At 39.4% G+C, this 12,549-nt stretch overlaps 1 protein-coding gene across 4 annotated transcripts in view; it reads right to left on the bottom strand.

Moving 5' to 3' along the window:
- PLEKHA1 (pleckstrin homology domain containing A1) overlaps positions 1–12,386 on the bottom strand; it is a 56,869-nt gene extending 44,483 nt beyond the window's left edge. For 2 of the 4 annotated variants that reach the window (XM_082611841.1, XM_082611843.1), the window contains exon 1: positions 12,096–12,386. The gene's annotated coding sequence lies outside the window, so the exon portion shown is untranslated. The remainder of the gene's footprint in view (positions 1–12,095) is intronic. The other 2 variants (XM_082611842.1, XM_082611840.1) reach the window with 1 other exon arrangement.
- Between the last annotated feature and the right edge of the window lie 163 nt (positions 12,387–12,549).

Below are 12,549 nucleotides of genomic sequence, written 5' to 3'. Positions count from 1 at the left end.
CAAAGTTCTAAAAAATTTCTAAATGTAAACAAAGCTTGGAATATTAATACACTATACTAACACATACTGCAGGTAAAAACTGTCAACTTGTGTGGTACGCCATGAGGAAAGACACAGGCCAAAGGAACAGAATTGAGAGCACAGAGACAAACCCATACATCTATGGCTAACTGATTTTCAACGACGGTGCCAACATCATGCAATAGGGAAAGAACAGCCTCTTTAACAAACAGTGCTGGGACACCTGGAGAGCCACGTGCTGAACAATTAAACTGGACCACTATCTTACACCATATACAAAAAATAACTCAAAATGAATTAATCTAAATATAAGAGCTAGAACTATAAAACTTCAAGAAAACATAGAGGAAAATCTTCATGGCCTTAGAGTTGGCAATGAATTTTTAGATGTGACACTGAAAGCACAAACAACAAAAGAAAAAATAAGACAAATAGGACTTCATAAAAATTAAAAACTTTTTTGCATCAAAGGACATCAAGAAAATGAAACAACAACCTACAGAATGGGAGGAAATATTTGCAAATAAGGGTCTAATATCCAGAATATACAAATAACTCCTACAACTCAACAATGAAAAAACAAACCCAATTAAAAAATGGACAAAGGACTTGAAAAGACATTCCTCTCAAAGAAGATAAAACAAATGGCCAACCAGAACTCAAAAAGTTGCCCAACATTATTTGTCATTAGGGAAATGTAAACCAAAACCACAGTGAGATACCACTTCACACCCACCTGGATGGATATAATTAAGAGAGGAAAATAATAAGTATAGGCAAGGATGTATAGAAATTGGAACCCACCTACATTGCTGGTGGGAATGTAAAATGGTACAACACCTGTGTAAAACAGTTTGGTAGTTCTTCAAAAGTTAAACATAGAATTACCACATGACTCAGCATTTCCACTCCTAGGTATATATCCAAAAGAATTGAAAACAGGTACTCAAACACTTATACGTGAACGTTCATAGCAGCACTATTCACAATAGCCAAAAACTATAAACAACCCATATGTCCATCAACAGGTAAATGCACATACATACAATGGAATATTACCCAGATACAGAAAGGAATGAACTACTGATACAATGCATCCAATCAAAATTCCAAGATATTTTATAAAAACTGACAAGGTGGTTCTATTATATATATTGAAATGCAAATAACCTAGAAAAGCTAAATCTATTTCCCAAAGAACAGACTGACATTACTTGATTTCAAGACTTACAACAGAGCTACAGCAATAAAGATAGTGTAGGATTGGTGAAAAGATATAATAAATCAATGGAACAGAACAGCATCCAGAAACAGACCCATACATATACTGTTAATTGATTTTCAACAAAGATGTCAAAGCAATTCCAAATACAGTCTTTCAACAAATGGTGCTGGAACAATTAACTATGCATGTGGAAAAAAATTAACTTGAAATGGATCAGAAACCTAATGTACAATTAAGCTTCTGGAAAATATATATATATATACACACACACACATATATATACTAATATATTTTTAAAAACATTTATATATACATATAAATAAAGTCTTCATGATCTTAGGGCTAGACAAAGATTTCTTAGATAAGACACAAAGAGCCTAAACCATATAATGGTTGATATAATGGACTTAATCAAAATTAAAAACTGCTCCCTGAAAGACACCAATAAGAAATCAAAAGATGAGCCACAGAACAGGAGAAAATATTCAGTACACATATATCTATCAAATAACTGATATCCAAAAATAGGCAAGGAATTATTACAACTCAGTAAGACAAACAACCAAATAGGAAAATAGGCAAAAAAATTTGAACAGACAAGTCAACAAAGAAGATATACATAGTTTTTTTAAAAATAATAAAAAAGAAAGAAAAAGGAAGACATACAAATAATAAATAAGCACATAAAGATGCTCATCATTAGTCAGGAAGATGATACAAATAAAAACTGAGATACCACTACATACCTACTAGAATGGCTAAAACAAAAACAAACAAGTAAAACCCTGACAATACCAAATGCTGGCAAGGATGTGAAACAAATGGCTAGTCTCTCATATTGCTGATGGGAATGCAAAACGGCACAGTAGCTTGGGAAGACAGTTTGGCAGTTTCTTAGAAAGTTAAATGTACCCTTAACAATATGACCCAGCAATGCCACTCCTAGGTATTTATCCAAGTGAATTGAAAACTTATGTTCATACAAAACCTATATGCAAACGTTTAAAACATTATTCATAATTGGCAAAAAGCAGAAACAAACCAAATGTCCTTTAACTGGTAAATGAAGAAACTGTGGTACATCTAATACAATGGAATACTACTTAGCAAGATAAAGGAACAAAGTATTGATGCACACAATATGGGTATTTTGTTAAGTGAAAAAAGCCAGACCAAAAGGCTATAGGGACAGAGAACAGATGAGTGAGAGGGACTGACTTCAAAGGGTAATTTACGGAGTGATGGAACTGTTCTGTATCTTGATTGTAATAGGATACACAACTATGCATTTATCAAAAATAGGCTCAAATACCACATAGAGTGAGCTGTATTGCATACAAATTTTTTTAAAAAACTACAGTGATAAAAAACATATCAGAGTTGCTAGGGCTTGCGATAGAAGAACAAGAGAGAACAAGAACAAAAGAGAAAGAACAAGAGAGAACAAGAACAAAAGAGAAAGAACAAGAGAGGAATTTTTTTTGGCAACATAGCTGTTGCATATCCTGACTGTGGTAGAGCTTATATAATTACATGCATCTGTCAAAACTCATAGAACTATACACTAAAAGAGGTAAAATGTACTGTATGTAAAATTATACCTCAATAATGTCAAATTTCTTTTAAAAAAGATGCCATATATACTCACCAGACTGGCTAAAATTAAAACAGATTGACAACACCAAATGTTATGAAAGGTGTGGTGCATCCAGAATTTATGTACTGTTGATGGGAATGTAAGATGGTACAATCACTATGGGAAAAGTTCTGGCAATAAAACCAAACATACACCTACCCAATGACCCAGCCATTCTATTCCTAAGTATTTACTCAAGAGAAATGAAAACATATATTCATGCAAAGACTAATTCACAACTATTAGTAGCAGCTTTATTCATAATAGCTACAAACTAGAAACAACCCAAATGTCCATCAAAAGGTGAAAAGATAAAAAAAAATGTAGTATGTTTATACAATGGAATAGCAGTCTACAATATATTTTTATTTTTTATTTTTTTTATTTTATTTATTTATTTTTATTTTATTTTTTTTGCTGTATGTGGGCCTCTCACTGTTGTGGCCTCTCCCGTTGCGGAGCACAGGCTCCAGACGCGCAGGCTCAGTGGCCATGGCTCACGGGCCTAGCCTCTCCGCGGCACGTGGGATCTTCCCGGACCGGGGCACGAACCCGTGTCCCCTGCATCGGCAGGCGGACTCTCAACCACTGCGCCACCAGGGAAGCCCAGCAGTCTACAATATAAAGGAACTCCTATTGCATGCAACAATATGGTCAAAACTCATCAAATTGTAAACTTTAAATGGATACAGTTTATTGTATATAATTTAAACTCCAAAAAGTTTTAAAAATCCAGCATAATAAAAAATTCATTAATAAGTTTGACTACAAATAACTTTTAAAAAATATTTTGCATGGCAAATCCTGATCAGCAAGTCAAAACCAGTAGAAAATACTTGCAGCTTACATTACAAAGGGCTAATCTCCCTACTATTTAAAGAGTCTGCAAAAAATGTCAAGGGAAATATATCAAAACTTCAATAGAAAAGTGGGCAAAAGACATGAACAGACATTCTGCAGAAAAAGACATAAAAATGACCCTCAAACATATTAAGAGATGCTCAACTTCACTCATGATAAGAAAATCCCAAAATGACATACGATACGTAGGCATTGCTACCGACACCACAAACAAAAAAAGGCAACCAGACTTCATGTGCCTCCTTGTGGAATTTATACCATCTATAAAACGTTTATGAAAAAAAAGGTACAAATACCTGAATCTAGATCTAACTACCAATTTATAGGAAATAGAGAAGACAGAGAAAGCACACGTTAACCTATATCACAGAGACTCAAATAGCAAAATTCAAACTATAATTAGTTTCTCAGGACAAACAACATGGCTTCTTCAGAAATAAATTCCAAGGGAGCAGGGGGAAAGGAACTGGAGGAAGAACTTATCAGTTAAAACACCTGAAAAGACATAATCACAACATGTGGGCCTTATTTAAATCTTGTTAACAACAAAAACACTGAGTTATCTAAGGAAATTGGAAATTTGAACACTGCCTCATGATATTAAGGAAACAGATATATATTTTTCTCAGTGTGGTGATGGTATTGTGGTTACGTTACTAAGAAAATGAATCCTCATCATTTAGAGATATTTATTCACACAGAGACAAAACATTATCTGAATACTCTGGAAGGAGGGCTGGATGAAGGAGGGATGGCCTGGGTGTGCAGTTGTCGGGGCTAGATGATAGGTACTGTAGGTATACAATCCTGTCTACTTCGTGGAAGTTCACAATTCTTCATTACAAAAAGAAAGGTTAATAAGAACTTTTTTTTCATAAGAAAAGTTCAAAAAAAGTCTATACTACACAGAGATACCATTTCTCATCTATGAGACTGGCAAAAATTCAAAAATCTGACAACCTACAATACAAGTAAGGCTGTAAGAAAACAGTAACTCTCTTATATTGCTGGTGGGAATGCAGAACGGTACGACCCTACTGAGATGAATCTGGCACTATTTAACATGTGCATTTACCCTATGACCAGCAATCCTACTTGCTACTGTAATTCTGAAACAATTTTATGTAAATGATAGTACTTCAGGTGCATCATAGGACAATGTCAACATACTGATGCTATGATTATATTTAAAGTAAAATAAAACAAATTTTGTTATTAGGAACCTAGATTTTCACAGTAAGAGAAAAAACATACAAATACAAAAGGAAAAATTCTATACAATGCATCTGAATTAGAGTTAGTATGAACTCATGATCTTTGAAAATATGACAGTAATAGAAAATCATCACTTTGCAATTCCAATATAATCACTGATTTAAGCAAGAGTCTTCAATGAATACTAATACCACTAGAAAACAGGTTGTTAGGGAACAGAATGTTCAGTCTCAAAATTTCACCCCAGTGTTCTTACCAATTACAAAGTGCAAAACGTACGTATATGTATCTTTACAGGGGTGAGATCTTATGGTCCCCACCTTTACCAAATGATTTAGCATCTAATGAATCTAGAAGCCAGGGACTAACGGATATCACTTCTCTCTAAATAGACCACACACTATATGATTCCACTGATCTGAAATATCCAGAATGAGCAAATCTATGAAGACAGAAAGTAGATTAGTAGTTGCCTAGGAGTATGGGGGATGGGAAGGAATGAGGAATTGCCTAGAGATGGGAGGGTACAGGGTTTCTCTTTAAGGTGATAAAAATACTCTAATATTTTTGACTGTGGTATTTTGTGCATTTTGACTGTGATAACAGTTGCACAGTTCTGGAAATATATTAAAAACCATTGAATTGCACACTTTGAGTGAATTATTCCTCAACCAAGCTGTTAAAAAAAAAAAAGAATTATAATTGTCTTTTATCTTTCATTCCAGAGCACATCAGAAACCTTAAAAAACATTTCCTCTCCCAGACCTCTGAATGTTGTAGTGTCCCAGGGGATGGTCCACGGACCTCTTCTCTATTTATACTGAATCTCTTGGTGAGCTCACTCATTCACATAGGTCTAAATACTGCTATCTCCAGCCCTGGACACTCCGCTGGACTCCAGACTCATGTATACAACTGCCAACTCTATGGATCTACTTATGTACCTAACAGGCCTCTCACACTTGGCAAAGTGAGCCCAGATGTACCCCCTCAGCAATCTGTTCCCCTCTGTCCTTCCCATCTCAGTAAAGTCACTCCCTTCTTCCAGCTGTTCAGGCAAAATTTGGAGTCACACTTGATCAAGACTTTTTTCTCTCATTCCATGTCCAGTCCGTAAGCAAACCCTACTGGCTCCATCTTCTAAGTATAACCAGAATCCCACCGTTTGCATTACTGCCACTCTGGTCCAAGCCACCATCACCTCTTAGCTGGATTATTGCAAGGGCTTCCCTGCCCGCTTCACTCCATTTTCAATACAGCTGTCAGAGTGATCTCATTAAAACATATGTTCGAGTGTTTATTCAATATTTGCCAAGCAGATATTTAAAATTAATTTAATCCTTATAACGATTTTACAGATGAGAAAACCAAAGCACAGAAGATTTTAAAAATAACTTGTCCAAGGTCACATGATTAGGAAGCTGCGGAGCCAGGAGGATCCAGACCAGGGGAATCTGGCTCTAAAGCCCATGCTCCGCAGTACTATAAAATGTCACTCTGCTCAAGTCTCTTCAACTTTGGCTGCTTACTAAAATTACCTGGGAGTTTTTTTGAAAATCCTGATGCCTAGATTAGAGCATCCAGACCAATTAAATCAGAAACTCTGGAGATGGGATCTAAGCATCAGTACAGTTTGAAAGCTCCCCCAATAATTCCCACGTTCAGCCAAGGTTAAGAACCTCTGTTTTAATGCAATCCCATCTCATTCAAAGTAAAAAACCAAAGCTCTTACAAAGACATACAGGCTTCACCTACCCCCACCCCAACCTGTCCCAGTTCCCCCGCTTGATTACTCATCTAGTCACTGACGCCTACTACACTAGACAAGCTCTCCACTCGGAGCCTTGTAACTCAAAGGTCACTTTCTCAGGGAAGCCTTCTTGACAGCGCATCTGAAACTGCAAATGCTCCAAACTGTCCTGCCACTTCCCATCTCCCTTCCCCACTTCATTTTTCTCCTTAGTATTTACTGCTAACAAACAATATCAGTTACTTATTTCTTGTCTGTTTCCCCACACTGGAATGTAGGCTCCATGAGAGCAGGGACTTTTTTTCTATTTACTCTTGTTTCTCCAATGCCTAGAACAGTGGCTGGAACATGGAAGGGACTCAATAACAATTCGTTGAATGAAAAATTAAGGAACCCATAATTATTGCATCAAATATTAATGTGTAAGTTTCCAGACAGAAAGCCGCTTTTGCCTCATCTGATGAGAAATCATTTAGCAAACGATTTAATCGACTGGTTTGCTGAGATGATGGAAGGGAAAAGGTTTGATACTATATTTCTGTTTGGATTTATACTTTCAGTAAAGCTAGTATGAGGTAAGAACAGATAAAACTGTGTAATTAAAACCTCCACAAAATCTATCCTTCAGCTTTACTTGTGCTCTAAGGGCGGAGTTAGATCATACAAACATTCATAAATTAATACACACAGTTAACACTTCATCCGTCAGGAACCATGAAGCAAGTCAAGAAAATAAAAACAAAACAAAAGTCAAAAAGAGAGAAAGAAAAGAAAAAGAAAAATTAAATTCTGCACAGTGAGACTTCATTAGGCCCACAGGACTTCACTACTGAAGTCCTGATTAGATGCTGAATGAGACTAGTCTTGTCCCAAAACTGTCGACAAACACAAAGCTTAAGATATACAGACATCAAGGATCAAATACCTGTGGAGTCTGGCCCTGACACCCCCCACACACCTCAGGGCTATGGTACTCTAATCAACGTCTTACCGTCATTCCACTCTACACGAGCAGCAGACAGAAGAGAGGGGAAAAAAACGACAAGTATTCCAAGTGTTCTGGGAGAAGGAAGGTGATGGTCACCCAAAAGCAGTGGTAGGGGGCCCCAAGAGAATCTTTCACCAAGATCAGAAGTGCCTACAAGGAGGACAAATTGTCACCTCTTTCTCCAGTTCAACGTCTGCGTATGAAGTAGACTGAGTGACTGACCCTGTGCCTATTTGAGCAGGGGGACAAAGAGAATTGATGAGAAACGGCAGGGCACAGAAAGGGAGCAGACTTAAGCAGGCTGCCAGCCACCATTTGACATCAAAAGGAAGTAAGTTTCCAGTGGATTAAGTGTAAATTACAGAAGGTAGCTGGACTTGAGCTGTCTTGCTGTTATCAAAAAATCTGGCTGCAGAGAGAAACCCACCTTGCCCCCAAACACTCATAGGAACCAGCAAGTAGACTGAGAAGACAGAAATGAGGAGGAGGGAGTGTAGATTGGTAAAGGTTTACCCACAGCAAATTTCATATCCAGGGACTTCGCAGTGGGGAGTCTCCCTGCAAGATCTCACCCAAAATTCCAGTTTGGAAGCCTACCACTAGACATTAATGGCTCGCCACTGTTAATCAAGAAAAGGCTTTAATAACACCAGGTAAGAAAGAGTTGCCTTTTTTCATTTTTCTTCTAACTAGTCTCTATTCAAATACATCCACAAAGAGGGAAAAGAAGGAGGTATCCAGGGAGCATATCACAATCCCTCCCGACTCCAAGTGCTTCAGGGAATAAGTGGCCAGATACTGGGTTAAAGGAGGAGTGGAGCTTTAATAGGAGATGGAAGGTTTAAACTGAAGTAGATTAGACTGGAGCTTTTAATAGCTGTAAATGATAGAAAAGCTACCATTTGCCCATGAAATCATGAGGAAGCAGGGAGAGGGAAGATCCAACAAAGCATAGCTGAAAGCAGTCAATGTTGAAAAACATAACTGTCTTCAATTTGTTCTCACCAAGCTCAGACTGCTCGACAACCTGACGACACGTGGAACAGCATTACTGTCCTCAGTAATGAGAGGCACACCTGGTGTGGAAATTCCCATGAGGGATTTACTGTACCCAGCAAGATGCTACATTAGAAGTCCTCTGAGACCACTTCCAATTCTAAGTGCCTGTGACTGTCCTTTCTTCAAGAAGAGGTTAAACTGAATCCAGAATCCAGATTTCAAGGGTTAAACTATTAAAGGCTAGGCTACCCAAAGGAGTAAAACCACAACTTTCTGAAGAATAAAATTATCAGACTGATAAGTCTGATAAGGGTTCCATGTAAGAAAGAACGTTTAAGACTTCAATATTTTTAAGACTCTAAAGACTTAAGTGTTAAAAAAATATCCTAAATGACTTTGATTTTTCTTTTACATTCAACAGAAATTCCAGTTCAAAGAATGTTTATGATTTAAAATCCTCAAAATACCATCTTCCTGAATCAAAGCAATTCAACTAATCAAAGGCTTACCAAAATAAACAGCAAGCACATGTTTGCTTAAATATCTTCTAGGAATTACAAACTCACGTGTTCTTTATCATACAGCAACTACTAGGAAAAAATATCACTCAGAGTTCAAATGGTTTAATGTCACTCATTAAGCATAACAAAATCCTATTGCTGCAACAAATACCAACAATTTTTATTTTTAAATTTAAAAAAATCCACACGTTTATGTTTCTAAAAATAATTAAGCACTGCAGACAAGCATCTAAAGCAACAGAAAGTTTCTACCCTAGGAACTCTTTTCTGATACCAGTCAATAAATTTCCAAACGCTAGGTACTTACAAATGGTCAGAAGAATTAAAACTAAATGTTAATATTTATCTCCTAATAAAGCCATTTTATTGTATCATTGCAGATCTAAATGAGAGCATCACCTTGAAATTTAAAATCAAATTTTAATATTATCAAAAGTAAAATGCTCAAGCCTGTGAAAAAGTAATAAAGCTGAGGCAGTTACTGCTACAGAACTTGAAATTTTCTGTCTAATAAAGGCAGAGTGTGAGTAACTACTGTCACGTCTGAATAATTACTACATTTTATTCAGAAAACTATTTATCTTCCTCGTTCTTAAATGACAGTTAAACAAGAACAATTATTTAACGTCAAACAGTACGTCAATGTCAAAGCCCGACTTAAATTATGCTAATAAATTACTTCATGGATTTCATTCTGGATTACAATTATCATCAGTAGAAGTAACTGTGGGTTTTGCAGTAGGAATGTAAGAACTTTCAGGCTTAAATAAAAGTCTTTTTTTTTTTAAGCTGCATTCAATGTTTTTTGAGAAAAAGCCCTATAAAAAGATAAAATGTTTCCATCTTTCCCAAGTTATTCTCCTAGGGGTCTTCAATATCACAACCTATATATTAACAACCAACATGTGAGTATTGCCCACAGTGACTTTTTAAAGAAAATAACTCTATGCTATTCTTAATGTCCTTAAACAATTCTAAAACGGTCCTTCCGGCTTATGAACTCATGGCAGTTTCCTAACAATTGTATACTTATCCTGTTTTACTGTCTCTCCTAGTCTATGACAAACTCACATTTACACACCACCTCTTTCCTATTTTGCTACATTGCTAAAACCAGGGGGGAGGGGGATACAAACCTGCTACTTCCCCCCTTTCCCAAAAGCAACAATAAAAATACTAATTAACAAGATAAAATGAGGTATGAAGCAGTTTCAATACATATAAATCACATCTCCTTAATGTCACAAAGTTATCCTCTGCTTACCACAAAGGACAAATGCATGGCCATATCCTTTGATACAGGTACACTCTTCAAGAGAACCCTGGCAATGGATACACTGTAGGGTTTACAGCGCTATAAAAAAATTAACTATTAACTCAAATTCTGCTAAGCTTAAATACTCTTGTTTAAATACATAAATATTCTAAAATGCAATTTCCCCTGGGAAGATATGGCCAAGTTAAGGATTTAAACTAACTCTACTTGGGGAAATATGTTTTGCCACAAATGTGTTACTATGAAAATTTGAGTATGAAAAGCAATAGACTTTTTAGTCAGAATGAATCTTACTATTTTTTAAATAACAATTCTTCAAGTTCTTCTGTGAAAAAAACATTTAGTTTTACAAAATGATTTTTTCAAGTTTTTCTCTGAATCATATAAAGCTTACCCCAATTTTGCTGTAGAGTTTCAATGGCATTAAACTAATATAGGAAGTGTGTAAGCTGAGTGCCTGGGGGGAAATAAAGCAGAACAGATCAGTAGTTCTCGGATAAAAGACTATGGTATAAACCGCATGGTGCGCTATTGGTTCCAGTCGTTAAGCACACAGGAAATAAGATTTTCTAGTTAAAAAAACGAATTGACAAACGGCAACAACTCCGTTAAAGCAAAGAAAATCTTATCAAAACCAACAACGATCAATCATAAAATAAGAAAACAAGCATTACAGGATTGTAGGGTGAAATCGCAGGGGAAAGAAAATGGCCCAAATTGCCTGACTATATCTTCTATAACCTCCTCTAGGACCTGCCCCCAACAGAGCGATCGACTTTCATTATTTAGGTGCCCAGCCGGGCGCAGATGCTCTGCTGTTGGGCACAGCATAACTAGAATTCTACCAAAGGCAGTAAACACGACTTTCATTATGACAACACTTTCCCCTCTGATGGTCTATCCAGGAGGGTCAATAGAAAGCATCTGAAATAAACCACAAACCACTCAAGACGGTCCCAAAGCGGTGAGACTGGCAGCTGGCTTCTAAGCTTAAAGACCTGGGTTCTGGTCGCCTCCTTGGTCCTACTTGCGTGACCCTGGACAAGTCACTTCCAACTTTCGCACTGGTCACTGCACCATTAAGGTGCTAGGGTAAAGCACTAATACTGCAGGATGCTAGGGCACAGGGCGGAGTCGACTTCTGACTCGGCGAGTCCTAAAGTGAAAGCGCATTAAAATAATACAAGACGATGCCCTAGGCAGCTGAGCCCCCGTGAGCTCAGCCCTTAAGTCGAGCCATTCGACAGGCGTCGCCCGCCGGGAATCCCCCGACAGCTGGCCGGCCGGGCGTCCGGGAGGAGGGCGCGACGGTACTTTTTAGCAGAGCCACCGCACGGCTCCTCGGCGACAGCGACCGCCGCCGGGCTCCCCACCCTCCTCGGCCGGACGCCGCCGAGGGCCGAGGTCAGGAAAACAATAAAGGAAGGAGCCGCGGGAAGACGCCGCCGCCGCCCCCTCCCGCCGTCCAGAACTCGGCGCGCGCAGGTGAGCCGCCCCCGCGGCCTCTACCAGGTGCAGCCACGCGGGCCGACCGGCCAGGAGAGAGGCCTCGGGGCGCAGCCCGGGACCCCGCGCCCCCCACTGCCCGCGGGCCCGCACTTACCAGCGCCCGCCGGTCCCTCGAGCCTCCCAGCTCGCTTCAGCAGGCGCCGCGCTCCCGGAGCCCGGCCCCGCTCACCCCGCCCCGGCGCGGCCGCGCTCCTCACGCCGAACTTCACGGCGGCCCTCGCTCGGGAGCACCGGCGCCGCCGCGGCCCCTGGTCCCACAGGCACCGAGCTGCCGGGAGCGGAGCCCACGACGGCCCGCCCGCGCACTGCGCACGCGTGCCCGCGCTGCCTCAGCCCCCAGACGGCGGCAGAGATTCCAGAGCGGGCACTCCCAGCCCGAGGAGACTACAAGTCCCGGCAGGCCCCGCGCGGGCCCTGGAGGCGTAGCGGGCCGGGTTAGGGGCGTCTTCCTGGTTCAGGGGCGGCGACCTCGGGCGCGTCGGGGAGGACCGCGCGCGGAGCGCTGGGCCCTTGCACTGCGGTGCATCCTGGGATTCGTAGTTTTCGAG

This window comes from Mesoplodon mirus, assembly GCF_964341445.2.
Source record: "Mesoplodon mirus genome assembly, chromosome: 2".
Classification (NCBI taxonomy): Eukaryota; Metazoa; Chordata; class Mammalia; order Artiodactyla; family Ziphiidae; genus Mesoplodon; species Mesoplodon mirus.
The sequence above is the reverse complement of the archived record's forward strand: the minus strand, read 5'-3'. Positions and strand labels throughout refer to the sequence as shown.